The sequence below is a fragment of the Taudactylus pleione genome, unplaced genomic scaffold (genome assembly GCF_031769625.1).
Source record: "Taudactylus pleione unplaced genomic scaffold, aTauple2 ptg000662l, whole genome shotgun sequence".
Lineage (NCBI taxonomy): Eukaryota > Metazoa > Chordata > Amphibia > Anura > Myobatrachidae > Taudactylus > Taudactylus pleione.
Window position 1 is genome coordinate 1,807,082 of NW_028285064.1, and position 16,991 is coordinate 1,824,072.

The window sequence follows — 16,991 nt, forward strand, 5'->3', positions numbered from 1 at the left end:
CCCCGGCGTGGGCGCTGCCATCTTGCCTCTGGCCATGTGACCTAGTCGCCCTATCCTGGTGTGTCACGTGCTCTTTCTCTGGCCTGCCACAGCAGAGCACTGGGTATTTAATAGAGTTCAGAACTCCCTTTCATTGCCAGTGCAACGTGTTTCTCAGCGGAAGCTGAGAGAGAGTTCCTGTGCTCAGACACCAGTCGTTGGAATTCCTGTCTAGCCTGCTTCACCTTGCCTGCTCCAACCCCGCAGGATTCCCCTGCCTCCTCCAATTACCTCTCCCTTGCCTGAGTACCTGAGTTTCCTGTACCCTGCACCTTGCCTCCACTTGCATTCCACTGGATCTTGTTTTCTTCAGCCTGCACTTCACTTCAGCCTCACAAACCTGGAATATGTGTAACAACCTCACGTGTTGGTGTGTTAGAGTGAATTAATTACGTAATATTTTCTGGTTCTTGTTATTCACAGAGGTAAAGAGGTAAGCACACTGACCTTCAATAGTTGTAGATTTTATTTCCCATTGAGGTAATAGGCAGGAACAGTGAATTACTACATCAATGAGTTTGACTTTACAATGCAAACATCAGCAAAACATATTACAATAACATTAGTTTTATTTTTCAGGAACTCAGCAACTTGGTTCCAGGTCCATCACTGGATGGACCTGGAACCCTGTGGATTCTCAAAGGTTAGTATAATTGACAATTTTATCGCGTTACTTCCCAACATTAAAAATGGACTCAGTATAATACTGTTACGTTCTATACTTGCTTAACGGCTAAAGTGACCTATAATTAATTACTACTTTACTCTAAAGGTCATCAGGTAAGTGAAGTCCAGCAATAAAAGTCTAGCGCTTTCTCTTTCGTTGGTGCACAATTAGTTACTACATTGGTGATCACTTTAGTTCGACTCCTGTTGCAATTGTCCACTAACTGGTGGCTAAAGTCAAGTTTATACCGGCCTTCCACTGAAAATGACTCCTACTGGGGTTTAACCTTGGCAGTATCAACTACTATATGGTGATGATAAAATACAGTAGCAATGAGAATTTGAGATGACTAAAATTGTTTTAGTTCTGTAACTTAAGGAAGTTGCAACAATTGTAGCAAAATTCAGTAGTCTGACAGTGTATTTAGTTGAACTATCCTGAGGGCTCAATCCTGCAACTAGATTATATCCCTTTCAGACATACAAAGAATCCCGGGAATTTGGCCTGTCTCAGCCAAATTCCCGGGTTGCCGTGTATGTCTGAAAGGTACCTACCACGTTCCCGGGTAGCCAACCCTTCAATCGACCAGGGAATTTCCCAGGACTTAAGTCCCGAGAAATTACCCTGCTTATGTCTGAATGGTGCTACCTGGGAATTTACTATTCCCAGGCTGCACCAAGCAGCTTTTACATTGAGTTGGCAGTGCAGAGCAGCGCTGCTGCTTTGAGTTGGCAGCGCGGACGTTCAGTGCTGCTGCTTTCAGTTGGCAGTGCAGAGCATCCTATAGAGCGTCCCAGTCTGCTCAGCTCCAGCTCTTGGCTATGACCTCTGAGGCTCCGCCTATGCCGCGCCTTTTCCGATGACTACGTCCCCCTCTTTCTGCTGGTCTCTACCGGAAGGGTGGAAGGTTGGGTCCCTGGTCCCCGAGATGTCTCTGGTGCTCCTTGGCCTGCTCTCCGCTGAAGTGGGCCGAATGGGGAGAATTTCCGTGACAATCGCGGGTCCCGTCTAGGGGGCAGGGCTTAATGATGCGATTCTTCAAGAATCACGTAATTTAGTCCCGCCCTCTATTTTTTATTTGTGCCAATCGTAGCAATTTACCATGAAGGGGCAGGGCTTAATGATGTGAACCGTCAGGCCCTGTCCCCATCACAACCCACCTGCTTCTCCTCCCCGGGCTTCTCCCGGGGCGGAGAATAAAAAAGTAGGCAGGTATGCCCATGTGACTGTCAGCTCTGTGCAGGGGGCGGACCTGGGAGGCATCTCCGGGCTTCATAGCAAACGGAATCCCTGCACCTCCGTCTTCCTGTATTCAAGCCCAGGCCCCATCGTGCATGAGCAGTTAGGATTTTCTGCAGGGCAGTGGGGAAAGCAGGGGATTGCATATACCTTGCGGGGTAGCAGGAGCTCCCATCTTAATTCGGGAGAGTAGGCAAGCATGCATGGGACTGCTATCAGGGACCTCATCATGGGACTGCTATCAGGGACCTCATCATGGGACTGCTATCAGGGATCTCATCATGGGACTGCTATCAGAGACCTCATCATGGGACTGCTATCAAGGATCTCATCATGGGACTGCTATCAGGGACCTCATCATGGGACTGCTATCAGGGACCTCATCATGGGACTGCTATCATGGATCTCATCATGGGACTGCTATCATGGACCTCATCATGGGACTGCTATCAGGGACCTCATCATGGGACTGCTATCAGGGATCTCATCATGGGACTGCTATCAGGGATCTCATCATGGGACTGCCATCAGGGACCTCATCATGGGACTGCTATCATGGACCTCATCATGGGACTGCTATCATGGACCTCATCATGGGACTGCTATCAGGGACCTCATCATGGGACAGCTATCAGGGACCTCATCATGGGACAGCTATCAGGGACCTCATCATGGGACTGTTGCTCTCTCTTGTAGTTTAACACTTGAGATCTCCACCAGTGCTGGCAAGTTGCTTTGCCTCCCTGTCCCCCACTCCACTCATGGCTCCTCCCCCCTTCCACTGGGCCATAGGCAGACTCCAGCACTACCTTGTCCATAATCTGGGCTTGGCATCACCTTGCGCACAACAAAGTTATTATATTATTATCATATTATACAAATATAGTTCTCACACATTTCTTAGAGCTGTAAAGTGGAATTAAAAAACATATTTTTGATTTGCAGGGTTATCACATGAGAGAAATACAGTGAGGGCCCTGTGCTGAAGAGCTTACAATCAATTTGTGCTGAAAAGACATTGGAACTTATGTTTGTCACATAGCCGAAGGGGATGGGCAAGGTACCTATGGTACCCGTCTGCCGGCAGACACCGAGAAACGTCCGTTCAGTCCCACGTGATGATATGCGTCTTTACGTGTGTGTACTATTCCTGGAACACTTCACGGGTGAAGTAGTAGCAGGTACACGTGATGTTTCCTATGCTCTGTACAGCGTCGTGTTGAGCGCAGAAGCTGCCATGTTGTCTATGCACTGAATAAGCCCATTATTTTTCAAGTGACTTCGCACACGTAATAGAAATGAGTCCCATACAGGGTTCCCTGCCTCTCGCCAGCGCCAATGTCTATTTTAACTCCTACGGTTTGTGTTTATTTTGTATATATCTTTTATGTCCCAGTTCGTATATTCAACAGAAGTGCAACCGTCCCCTACCTATGTTCCACTTTCTTTTCATCTTCCTTTCTTTACAAGTCCTTTTTAATCCCGACTCCCCCTCCCATCCTTTTCAGGATCATCCAGCTTCAGGAGATAAGAGCAGACCTGCCGCCTGCCCTGTACATACTAATGAGGGCAGAGGACCTCTCAACTCCAGCAGCCAGAGTATTTTCTGAGAACAGCCTTATCCCAGAATAATAACATTCTCCTCAGGCACTTGTAACACATGAAGTGTTATACCTATGAAGATTTAGAAATGACACAGGCCCACTACTGGAGAAGCTTTGTTGTAATGTACCAGTCGTGGGTTGAAATCCAGTTTATTAACCCTGACTAGACACACCATTGAGTTCACATTCATACTGCCACTCCCTCTAGAACACTCTAAAAACAACAGACGTACAGAGCCGGATTTAGAGGGCCAGGGGGCCCACCCGGCCACAGCACACTGCTGCGTTGTGCAGTGTTAGAGGCTGTTACCGCATAGCAGCCGCCAGGCACTAGGACCCAGAGGCTCCCCATGGAGGCATAACCTTGGACATGCACCTTCTGTGCATGCGTGGCACCTCACAGCGTCCTCCTCTCGTCTCCGTCTGGCATATACGGAAGTGCCTCCGATTAGTCCTGTAAGTGTGGGAGCCCCATGAGAACCCAATATCCACTGTGCCACCATCGGAAGGGGCGGTGCTGACATTATCATTTTAGGTTTTAGAGTGTTTAAATAGTGTTTAGGGCTTAGACAATTCAGCAGCTTATAATCGAGGTACGAGAATGTGTCTATCTCCAATGTATCCAACACACACTTTGTCTGCTGTCTATAAAATTCTTACTGACCGCCTCCTACGCACTAGGCCTAAATTTAACAGGTTAATCCATGTACCCAAGTTTCGCATGGAAATTCTCCGATCAATTATTTTGTCAATGGAACCGGGGGATTACATGGTTTCCCTAGACATTCAGGATGCATATCTGCGTGTTCCTGTTATACCATCCCACCAGCAATTTTTACGGTTTGCTGTCCTTCAGCAACATTACCGATTTCAGACACTACCATTTGGCCTATCTACGGCTCCCCGTGTATTTACCAAAATAATGGCAGCCATGACGGCCTATCTCAGGCATCAGGGAGTCAGAATTCTGCCGTATCTGGACGACCTTCTGATAATGACTCAGACCCAGAGGATACTCCTTAATATAGAGGTCCGTCACTCCCTCCTGTGGTGGCCGAGAAAGGATCATCTGAGCAAAGGGCGCTCATTCTGGATTCCAAATTGGGTGCTTCTTACCAAAGACACCAGTCTTCACGGATGGGGAGCAGTGACATGTCATCACACCTGAAGTTGGACAAATCAGGAAAGTCATCTGCCATAAACATTTGGGAACTGCAAGCAGCATACAGAGCACTTGGCATGGCACAGGACCTGCTCCAGGGCAAGCCGGTCCAGATCCAGTCCGACAATGGCCTCAATCATCAGGGAGGCAAAAAAAAGTTTTGTAGCCATGAAAGAAGTGACACGGGTTCTGATTTGGGCAGAACGTCATCTTCAGGCACTATTCATACCGGAAGTACTCAATTGGGAAGCAGACTTCCTCAGTCGCCAGGACATACACGCCGGGAAGTGGTCTCTCCATCTGGGAGTGTTTCAGCTCCTGGTAAACAAATGGGGTCTACTAGAACTAGATCTCATGGCATCACGTCACAACCACAAGATCTCCAAGTATGGGTCCAGGTCCAGAGACCCATCACCAGCCTTTGTGGATGCACTGGCAGTAAGATGGGACTTCAAGCTGGCGAACCTCTTTCCTCCGATTTTCCTCTTCCCAAGAGTCCTCAGGAAATTCAAGCAGGAAGGTGGAACAGTAGTATTGGTGGCTCTGGCTTGGTCCAGACATCACTGGTTCACCGACATACAGAATCTATCCATAGACAGTCCATATCCTATTCCTCTATGGCAGTATCTGCTGATGCAGGGTCCCTGGGCTTACTTTGCCTGGCTTTGATAGCATGGCTTCCAAGAGCAAAAGGTTTTCCTGTTCTGTAAGTCAAACGATGCATAGGGCACGAAAGCCTGCCTCTACCCACATCTATTACAGGGTTTGGCATTCTTTTGGTCAGTAGTATGCCCACAGAAAGTATGATCAGGATTTCCAGGATACTGGCTATTCTCCAGGCTGGATTAGGTCTTGGTCTCCTATTGGCTACATTGAGAGTACAGGTTTCTGCACTCTCAGTCTGGTTCCAAAGAAAGATTGCTTCTTTGCCAGATATTAGAATTTTTTTCAGGGAGTTCCTTGAGTTCAGCCTCCTTTTGTCCCGCCGGTTGCACCATGGGATCTGTCTTTGGTTCTTAAGGGTTTACAGGTTTCCCATTTGAACCTCTGGAGACTTGAAATGGTTGACAGCAAAGACACTTTTTCTCCTCGCTATCTCTTCTGCACACAGAGTCTCTGATTTGGCAGCGCTTTCTTGTTGCTCTCCATTTTTTAATTTTTCACTAGGATAAGCTATTCTTTGTACAAAAGAGAATTATCTACCTTATGCTGGCCATTTCGATGCACCGTACTATGGATCGTGTGCAAATCATGTTTTTATTTAGGTAGGATACAATGCGATGCACGCTCCCGCAGACGTCAAAACATATTGTGTGATCAGATGTGCAGTCCATCTTCTCGATCATGTTCGTATGCTGATTGTGCCTTTTTTCAGCATGCGATGCATCGTGTGTCCGAGTGGCTTCATTTGTTAAAAAAAAGACTGATGCACGCACGGGGAGATCCATGATGCATACATCTGTCTTTTTTAAAATAAACACAGATGCAGGGATGGTTCAGTGAGAACCATCCGTGCATCTGTGAAAAAAAAAGTGTTTAAAAAAAACCGGCGTGCACCCCCCCCAAAAAAGGCAACCAGCTCCGGACTTTTCGGGACCCAGTGCTGGTTGGGCAACATACGGGGGACAAATGACGTAGGGGTCCCCCGTATGTAAGCACAGCCAGCACTGGGCTAGACTGAACCAGCCCTGGTTGCCAAAATATGGGGGACAAATGACGTAAGGGGGTCAACTATATTCGGTGTAACCAGCACTGGGCTCTGATCCGGTCCTGATTCTGGAAATACAGGGGAAAAAAATTAGTAGGGTTCCCCTGTATTTTCCAGAACCAGCACCAGACTTTTTTTTAGTGGGGGGCTGATGCCACAGCCAGGTGAGCCCTTTCACCAGGCCCCCCAGCCGCAGCATCAGCCCTGACCACTATTCATCCCAGGCCGGGGATACCTGGGGAGCTGGGGACCCCCCAAAAAAGGGGTCCCACCTCCAGGGCACCTCAGGCCCTGGCTGATAGCCCGGGGATATCCACACCACCCCTGGTGGAGGTGGGTGGCAGGTGTAAAAATTTATAGGTGTAAAAATAGATGTGTAAACATTGTCTTTACAAGTAGAACTGCAGGTCCCAGCAAGCCTCCCCCACATGCTGGTACTTGGAGAACCACAAGTACCAGCATGTGGGGCATTAAAGGCCTGCTGGTACCTGTAGTTCACCTGTAAAGAAATGTTTAAATAAACACAGGCCACAAAAATCACCATACACAGTATAAGTTTATTAAACATACATGCACTCATAGATGCACCCGGGCTATCAGCCTAGGCCTGGGGTGCCCTGGAGAGGAGGACCCCTTTATTGGGGGTTCCCCAACTTCCCAGGGATCCCTGGCCTGGGCTGACTAGCGTTCAGGAGTAATGTTTTGGCTGGGTAACCCGGTGATAGGGTTTCCCTGGCTGTGACATTATCCCCCGCTACAAAGGGTCCGGTGCTGGTTGTGGAATTTACAGGGGAACCCTACACATTTCTTTCCCCTGTAATTCCAGAACCAGGACCGGATTTGAGCCTTTTGCTGGTTGTGCCAAGTACAGGAGTACCCTACGCAATTTTTTCCCTGTATTTACACAACCAGGACTGGCTATGAACAGTCTGGGGCTAGTTGTGTATTTCGGGGGGCACCCCACGTCATTTTTAAAAAAAATATTAACTCCTTACAGGCTTTTTACAGTAAGATACAAGCATGCATCTCACTGATGTATGCATGAATCTGTGTGAAATCGAACTGATCATGCTGAAGTTCTTCTATTCATTTGGGGATTTGAGTTTGAGTTTGTTTTTCATTCGATTTACAAATCGAATGTTAGTAAATGAAGGGATCCTATTGTCCTCTATGTGAAAACATCGATGCTTTCAGAAATTCGATTTAATTTCAAATTCATTTTTCTGTTTGATTTGACCTTTAGTAAATCCCTTCATAAAAAATCTAACCAAAATCAAATGCAAAATCGTACCATAGTAAATATACCCCCTAGTTTCCAGGACTGGCTCGAGGACCATTTCAACTGTGGCAATGTGGGATTCAGATGTGGAATTTATTTTTTTCTGTGGGGACATTTTTTTTCTTTTGTTTCCATTGGAGGCCTATGTGTGTGTGTGTTTTTTCCCTGTGGGGGACAATGTGTGTGTTTTTTCCCTGTGGGGGACAATGTGTGTGTTTTTTAATAATAGTATTAATAAAATAGTAATAAAATAGTAATGAAAGTATTAATTATGGATATAGTTGTACTGGGGAGGGGGCACTCCAACAGTCCTCGCATTTTGCTATTAGACCTGGAGCCGACCCTGCTAGTTACTACTCTGGACCCGATTCAGGCGCGCTCGCTAGCAAGTGGCTGCTCGTTGCAGACGATGTTCGCTAATGTGCGCATACGTGTAGTTCGCAGTGCGCATGCGCAAACTAGTACGATCGATTGGATTTTGCTCGCTCGCTTGCCCTACAAAGACAGCCCAGTGGAATGAGTGACAGGAGAGGCCGTTTGTGGGTGGTAACAGGGGCAGGGCAGTTGGAGTAATGGGGGAGTGGAGTTACGGACGCAGGCGTGCCAGAGTGTTTTCACGCCGTTTCTGGGGCATACATAATTAACAGGCAGTATCTAAGTACACGTCACCTGGTTGAATAATACACTGAAGTGCTCGCAGTGCTTGCGGCACTGCAAGCGCTGCGGTCAGATGCGATGGAACCCGATGTACCGATGGTTGTATATACTTCCTGGAGACGACGTACGCTAGTGGGCGGCTAAAGACAGGCTGGTGGGCGTCTATAAACACAAAGTGATCGCTCGCCAAGACATAGTGGGCGTGCTTATGCCTTGCCGTGCGAGCGGCTGCCTTGTTGTCACTTTGCAAAATTTACATACGTAGGGAGCGAGCAGCCGCATCTAGCGAGCGGGTCTGCATCGAGCCCTCTTTACACAGGAAGCACCTTTGCCTCTGAATGATAATGTAGCTGTTTTATAAAATGTTTCTGTTTGGTGAAATAAAAATTCTAATTTTCATGTATCAACATTTGTGTTTTGTGCAGACAGCAAAAGACATACAGTACACCCCAAAGGTCTCATTTTATTCAAAATTTACTTATCTATCCATAAACGCAGTAAGTAGTTCCTAGGATTTGTTCCCTTCTGCCTTAAGAGCCAACAGTTTAGGTTCAAATTTCTTATTGTTTTCAGATTTTCAAATAGAATTGTAGAAGAATGATGTATATGCTTCATGTACACTGATACTTATTATAAGAAATGATTTCCAATGGTGGATGTGGAGATGGAGGAGCAGAAGGTGGGGGTTGAGGAGAAGCAGAAGGTGGAGAGCGTTGAACCCTGGGCCAAAATAGACTTAAGGTGGGTACGCATTAGTAAGAATATGAGGTTTATTTATTTTTTATTTATTAACAGTTTCTTATATAGCGCAGCATATTCCATTGTGCTTTACAATTGGAAACATTGGGCCTGATTCAGAGCCACTCGTAAGCGGCAGCTCGTTCGCTCCGAGCGATGTTTGCCCAACTGCGCATGCGTACGGATCGTTATACGCATGCGCGAACCAGACAGTGCGGCCGAAATTCATGTGCTCGCAAAATAGCGAATGCCTGCTAATTTGAGTGACAGAATGAGGCGTATGTGGGTGGTAACAGGGGAAGGTGCTTGAAAACGGGGAGTGGAAATCCGATCGCAGGCGTGCTTAAAGGTCAAAACGGGCGTTTTATGGGTGTGCATAATTAATCCAGCAGCGTCATTGACCACGTCACTTGGTATTTTTTAACTCAGAACTGCTCGCAAAATAGTGGTTGAAAAAACCAACCACAAGAATAGCGAGCAGTTCATACGCTGGTCGATGTACTCGATTAATCTAATAAATAGAGGACATGACGTATGGTGCGAGCGGCCAGGGCGCATATTTTTCAAATTTACGTTCGCATGTTTTGCTCGCTCGTTCAGACTTAGAGGCGTGAACAGACCGCAAAGTGCGAACGGTTCATTTGAATAGCCACCCCTTTTTAGAAAACGAACGACTGCAAATAGCGAGCGGCTCTGAATGAGGGCCATTGATAGAACAAAACAGGGTAATAACTGACAGACATAGAGGTAAGAGGGCCCTGCTTGCAAGCTTACATTCTATGGGTTAAAATATAAAACAGAAATTGGTACAATTACACTAAAATAATCACACTTTTTAGTATCTAAGTTATTGTAGAATTTAAATTTGAGATGTTATCAGTATAAATGCAGTAATATGTCTGTAATAAGTAGGAGTATAAGATAATAACAGAAATTACCCCGTCTGACATGAATAGGAGAAGGGTCAGTGACAATATGACTATTCTCTCTTCTTGTGGACTTGGTATTGCTCCCAGCTCTGCATTGGTAATGCTATACTGACTTATGGGAACATCTAAGGTCCTATGTACACAGGTGTGGGGTCTGTCCCATGTCACTGAATTTACCCTTGGTTACAGTTACACACACATCAGGCCACAATACTACATGTATAGGAACCATCCATATGCACAGAACTTTCTCCCTTGGATCTCATCACAGTGTGTCCTGTACACAGGTGTAACTTGCTCATACACAGTGACATAGAGATCACTATCTGTAGGTGACACACGGGAGCAGAACCCAAAGGGTCTGTTCTATCACTTCCAATAACCTGCAAAGGCAAATGTTTAAAGTTCTTCTGTAAAGCAGTGGTTCCCAAACTTTTTTGAATCACGGCACCCTAAAGTATCAGCATTGTTTTCACACCACCCCTAAGTTAAAAATTTGTTATTGAGAAATTCAGAAAAAATGTAGTAAAGTAGTAAAGTGAAGTAAATTGTACTTACCTGTCATCCTCAGTTCATTTATGGGGTGGTGAACAGGTTTGGGTTTTATTTTTGTCCACATATTTACATTACATGAACCATAAATAATTTGATTTGGTGCTGGACAACCAACCTGAGGCACCCCTGCAAGTGTCCCGAGGCACCCCAGGGTGCCATGGCGCACAGATTGGGAACCACTGCACTGTGGGGTATGTTTAGTTTTTGGAAGAAAAACAGTTAAACTTTTTTTTACTATCTGTAGGATTTTTGGAGCATTTCTAGAAAACAAATCAGAGTTATTGCTACCGAGTAGAGGCAGTGAGTGCTGCTTCTTACGTCACATTGTTATCATCATGTAATGCGTGTACAGATTAGTGAGATTAATGCTGCACATCATGTACACCTCTACATACCTGTCCCACATCACTTACACCTCCACATACCTGTCCCACATCACTTACACCTCCACATACCTGTCCAACATCATTTACACCTCCACATACCTGTCCCACATCATTTACACCTCCACATACCTGTCCCACATCACTTACACCTCCACATACCTGTCCCACATCATTTACACCTACACATACCTGTCCAACATCATTTACACCTCCACATACCTGTCCAACATCATTTACACCTCCACATACCTGTCCTACATTATTTACACCTCCACATACCTGTCCCACATCATTTACACCTCCACATACCTGTCCCGTATCATTTACACCTTCACATGCCTGTCCAACATCATTTACACGTCCACATACCTGTCCAACATCATTTACACCTACACATACCTGTCCCACATCATTTACACCTTCACATACCTGTCCAACATCATTTACACCTTCACATACCTGTTCCACATCATTTACACCTCCACATACCTGTCCAACATCATTACACCTCCACATACATGTCCAACATTATTTACACCCCCACATACCTGTTCCACATAATTTACACCTCCACATACCTGTCGTACATCATTTACACCTCCACATACCTACCTGTCCAACATAATTTACACCTCCACATACCTGTCCTACATCATTTACACCCCCACATACCTGTCCTACATCATTTACACCTCCACATACCTGCCCCACATCATTTACACCTCCACATACCTGTCCCACATCATTTATACCTCCACATACCTGTCCCACATCATTTACACCTTCACATACCTGTCCCACAGCATTTACACCTCCACATACCTGTCCAACATCATTTACACCTCCACATACCTGTCCAACATCATTTACACATCCACATACCTATCCTACATCATTTACACCTCCACATACCTGTCCCTCATCATTTACACCTCCACATACCTGTCTCACATCATTTACACCTCCACATACCTGTCCCACATCATTTACACCTCCACGTACCTGTTCTGCATCATTTACACCTCCACATACCTGTCCCACATCATTTTCACCTCCACATACCTGTCCTACATCATTTACACCTCCACATACCTGTCCCACATCATTTACACCTCTACATACCTGTCCCACATCATTTATACCTCCACATACCTGTCCTTCATCATTTACACCTGCATGTACCTGTCCTACATCATTTACACCTCCGCGTACCTTTCCCGCATCATTTATTGAGCTTTTTACAGAAATTCACTTAACTAACATGTTTTTATTGTCCAAATTATTAAGTAAACCCCTCCAATTGCATGATTATTTATTAGAAGGGGTGTACCAGAGGTTCTGCATTTTGGGGGTGATTCAGCAAGGATCGCAGTTGCAAAACTGCATGCAGTCAGCTTTGGAATTCCGTCCTTGCTAATATGCAAATGCAGCAGGTGGTGTATGACACCCCGTGCTACATGTGCCATTCCAGCACTGCGACGGAGGTTGCAGGATGGGATCACCATTGCGACCATCGGTGGTCGATGATTGCGATGGACGGCGCCGGCCACCTGAGTAAGCGGCAAGTCCCTGGCCTTGCCACTCCCGGAAAACGGGTCAGACACACCCCCATTTCCAGTAACGCCGGCCGCTCGGCTCCCACACCACCCCTTAAATGCCTCTGCCTGTTAATCAGGCATATTCCTATGCCCTGGCCTCCTCTGATTGTCTGCTGTCGGTGAAGGGGGCAGGAAGAACAGGAAGAAGGCAGAAACACAGCAGTCTTCTCAGCTCTTCTCCTGTCAGGAGGCTCCTTATATCATCCTGAGCTGTACTACTGTATGGGGAGGAGATATCTACAACAATCAGCAGCACCACTGGGGAAATCTCAGATTCCTCCACGGTAAGCCTTTCTATGAATGAGGTGAAGTAGTGAAAAGCCATGCTATTACTGATAAAGGTCTTTTCATTGCTACATGAAAAGTCCCCAAAGTACGAACCAGTCATATCCTAACTAATTTTGCAAATACAGCCTGACAATATATGATCCGTTGTATGGAGGGACATTTCTAGGGGCAGGCGACCCGTGCAATTGCACGGGGCGCTCCACCCTGACCCCTTCAGCCAGTCTGACTGACAGTGGTCTCCAATCAGGGCACACACCGGCACCCTCAGCAGCGGCAGGCGGAGCAGCAGGGACCGCAGCCAGACCAGCCGGGTGACAGGGGCTGAGTGATCTCTACGTGCGGGCATCTAGCAGGTGGCGCTGGGACTATCTATTACAGTCCCAGTTCTCCCCAAGGCAAGTTCTTTTTAAATTTGTCCACTGGCACTGGTCGCGTGAGCCAATAACAGCTCGCGGACCGGCAGCCAATCAGGGGCAGCCGCGTGGCCGCCCCTAAATGGCTGTCGGTCCACGTGGCCGGCACAATATTCAAATTACTGCCGGGGAGGGGACCCAGATGGGAAGGGAGCGCTGGTCAGCGTGCTGCTGTGATGCTAAACGAGTGATGAGGGGCTTAGCTATGTGTGTATACATACCGATGAAGGGTCTACTGTGAAGATGGTGAAGGGGGGGCTGTGGGTGTGTGTAACTGTACAAATGGTGAAGGGGGCTGTGTGTGTACAGGTGGTGAAGGGGGACTGGGTGTGTAACTGTGCAGATGGTGAAGGGGGGGCTGTGTGTGTACAGGTGGTGAAGGGGGGCTGGGTGTGTAACTGTGTACAAGTGGTGAAGGGTGCTGTGTGTGTACAGATGGTGAAGGGGCTGTGTGTGTACAGGTGGTGAAGGGGGGCTGGGTGTGTAACTGTGTACAGGTGGTGAAGGGGGGCTGTGTGTGTGTACAGATAGTGAAGGGGCTGTGTGTGTACAGATGGTGAATGGGGGTTAGTGCTACAGTGAGGGTAGGTGTGAGGAGAGGAGAGTGCTGCAGTGAGGTAAGGTAGGAGTGAGGAGAGGAGAGTGCTGCAGTGAGGTAAGGTAGGTGTGAGAAGAGGTGAGTGCTACAGTGAGGTAAGGTAGGTGTGAGGAGAGGAGAGTGCTGCAGTGAGGTAAGGTAGGTGTAAGGAGGAGAGTGCTGCAGTGAGGTAAGGTAGGTGTGAGGAGAGGTGAGTGCTGCAGTGAGGTAAGGTAGGTGTGAGGAGAGGTGAGTGCTGCAGTGAGGTAAGGTAGGTGTGAGGAGAGGTGAGTGCTGCAGTGAGGTAAAGTAGGAGTGAGGAGAGGAGAGTGCTGCAGTGAGGTAAGGTAGGTGTGAGAAGAGGTGAGTGCTACAGTGAGGTAAGGTAGGTGTGAGGAGAGGAGAGTACTGCAGTGAGGTAAGGTAGGTGTGAGAAGAGGTGAGTGCTACAGTGAGGTAAGGTAGGTGTGAGGAAAGGAGAGTGCTGCAGTGAGGTAAGGTAGGTGTGAGGAGAGGAGAGTGCTGCAGTGAGGTAAGGTAGGTGTGAGGAGAGGTGAGTGCTGCAGTGAGGTAAGGTAGGTGTGAGGAGAGGTGAGTGCTGCAGTGAGGTAAGGTAGGTGTGAGGAGAGGTGAGTGCTGCAGTGAGATAAGGTAGGTGTGAGGAGAGGTGAGTGCTGCAGTGAGGTAAGGTAGGTGTGAGGAGAGGAGAGTGCTGCAGTGAGGTAAGGTAGGTGTGAGGAGAGGAGAGTGCTGCAGTGAGGTAAGGTAGGTGTGAGGAGAGGTGAGTGCTGCAGTGAGGGGAGGTAGATGTGAGGAGAGGAGAGGAGAGTGCTGCAGTGAGGTAAGGTAGGTGTGAGGAGAGGAGAGTGCTGCAGTGAGGTAAGGTAGGTGTGAGGAGAGGTGAGTGCTGCAGTGAGGGGAGGTAGGTGTGAGGAGAGGAGAGTGCTGCAGTGAGGTAAGGTAGGTGTGAGGAGAGGTGAGTGCTGCAGTGAGGTAAGGTAGGTGTGAGGAGAGGTGAGTGCTGCAGTGAGATAAGGTAGGTGTGAGAAGAGGTGAGTGCTACAGTGAGGTAAGGTAGGTTTGAGGAGAGGAGAGTGCTGCAGTGAGGTAAGGTAGGTGTGAGGAGAGGAGAGTGCTGCAGTGAGGTAAGGTAGGTGTGAGGAGAGGAGAGTGCTGCAGTGAGGTAAGGTAGGTGTGAGGAGAGGTGAGTGCTACAGTGAGGTAAGGTAGGTGTGAGGAGAGGAGAGTGCTGCAGTGAGGTAAGGTAGGTGTGAGGAGAGGTGAGTGCTACAGTGAGGTAAGGTAGGTGTGAGGAGAGGAGAGTGCTGCAGTGAGGTAAGGTATGTGTGAGGAGAGGAGAGTGCTGCAGTGAGGTAAGGTAGGTGTGAGGAGAGGAGAGTGCTGCAGTGAGGTAAGGTAGGTGTGAGGAGAGGTGAGTGCTGCAGTGAGGTAAGGTAGGTGTGAGGAGAGGTGAGTGCTGCAGTGAGGTAAGGTAGGTGTGAGGAGAGGTGAGTGCTGCAGTGAGATAAGGTAGGTGTGAGGAGAGTTGAGTGCTACAGTGAGGTAAGGTAGGTGTGAGGAGAGGAGAGTGCTGCAGTGAGGTGAGGTAGGTGTGAGGAGAGGAGAGTGCTGCAGTGAGGTAAGGTAGGTGTGAGGAGAGGAGAGTGCTGCAGTGAGGTAAGGTAGGTGTGAGGAGAGGTGAGTGCTGCAGTGAGGTAAGGTAGGTGTGAGGAGAGGTGAGTGCTGCAATGAGGTAAGGTAGGTGTGAGGAGAGGAGAGTGCTGCAGTGAGGTAATGTAGGTGAGGAGAGGTGAGTGCTGCAGTGAAGGGAAGGGAAGTGTGAGGAGAGGAGAGTGCTGCAATGAGGTAAGGTAGGTGTGAGGAGAGGAGAGTGCTGCAGTGAGGTAAGGTAGGTGAGGAGAGGTGAGTGCTGCAGTGAAGGGAAGGGAAGTGTGAGGAGAGGAGAGTGCTGCAGTTAGATGTGGGAAGAGGTGAGTTCTGCAGGTAGGTGAGGTGTGAGGAGAGGAGAGTGCTGTTGTAAGGAGATGTGTGCTGCTGCGAAGGAAGAGGAGAAGAGGGAGGGAAGAAGACCTCCTGAAGAAAAGAAGACGGAAGAGCCGGCCACAGAAGAATCGTATGCACCGCTGGCCATGATGAGAGCCTCTCCAAGAGCCATGGTAAGCGGCTTCGGCCTCCTTCACTTATTTAACCCTCCCTAGACCACCAGTATTGTTGGACACTAGGCCCGTGGGCCCAGTCAGTTCTCAGGCTTGTGGTGATTGGTAAGCGGGCAAAGGGCCTGATTCAGAGCTGAACGCTCTGACCAGAGCGCTCGCTCTGAATCAGGGCCCTCATACCTGTTTTAGGAGCGTCCTCATGGATGCTCGCATAGCTGTGGGTTACCACCCACAGCTTATGCAGCGTCCATGATGATGGTCGCGATGGTCAAGACCATCGCGACCATCGGGCTTGCGACGGAGACCCTGTGGTAGGGTCTCGCTGCCGCAAGCCCTGGAGTGATTTTGGCTCTATCAGGGCCAAAATCATTCCCACTGACATCACTAGTGATGTCAGTGGGGCCGGCTTCAGACGAACGCCTCCGTCTGGCAGGCACGCCCCCGGCATGCCCACCAAAGGGGGCGTGCTGTCAATCAACATCGACAGCACGCCCCCTTTGGTGCGAGACCCGGAGCGATGGAGAGCCCGTCGCTCGCCGGGTCTCGCGCATGCGCACGACGGAGCTCCCTCCGTCGTGCGCATACGCAGTGGGGGAACATCGACCCGCTTGCGAGCGTACTGCCGCACACGAGCGGTTCTGAATGACCCCCAAAGAGCCCGTGCTACTGGTAAGTGATTCTAGGCATTAGGCCCAAGTCACTGTCCTAATTTTGAATTGGGGGTATGTAAATATCAGGGTGGCTCAGGATTTCGGCCTGCTTAATTAAAGCCCCACTGATATTTCCATACTCACACTTCAAAATTTCCACTTCGACCACTGCTGTAGACATAACGTTCCGAGCCGCACTGTACAGTATGCTGTGATATGTGATGGCTGAGCTAGGTGATGTGGAGTTAGTACCATATTACAGTATGTAACAACATGTATGGGAGGGGTGAGTCATTCTGCCTCTTCTCCAGGGATAATCCTTACA